Source organism: Gavialis gangeticus, unplaced genomic scaffold (assembly GCF_001723915.1).
Source record: "Gavialis gangeticus isolate Ggan-Ray unplaced genomic scaffold, GavGan_comp1, whole genome shotgun sequence".
Lineage (NCBI taxonomy): Eukaryota > Metazoa > Chordata > Crocodylia > Gavialidae > Gavialis > Gavialis gangeticus.
This window is the reverse complement of record NW_017729024.1, coordinates 137,231,060-137,231,324: the sequence shown is the minus strand read 5'-3', so window position 1 is coordinate 137,231,324 and position 265 is coordinate 137,231,060.

The following is a 265-nucleotide window of genomic DNA, read 5'->3' as shown; positions in this document are numbered from 1 at the left end:
GGGGGGGGGCGGTCACTGCTGCGCTGCGGTGCCCGCGGGAGCAGAGCGGCCTTGCCCTGGCTCCGGCTGCCGGCGCGTGGGTTCAAGCAAAAATCCCCCGCACCGTGGCGGGCAGGGGGCTCTGCCGTGACACTGCCCAGCCCCGCGCGCTCGTCCTCTTGTATTGCGGCACCCGGCAGGAAAACGAGAAAGGCACGAAGCAGTGTGAGCGGCCCGGCGCTGCCCTTTGCCCGGGGCCGCCTCGGGCTCCCGGGCGCGGAGCGGT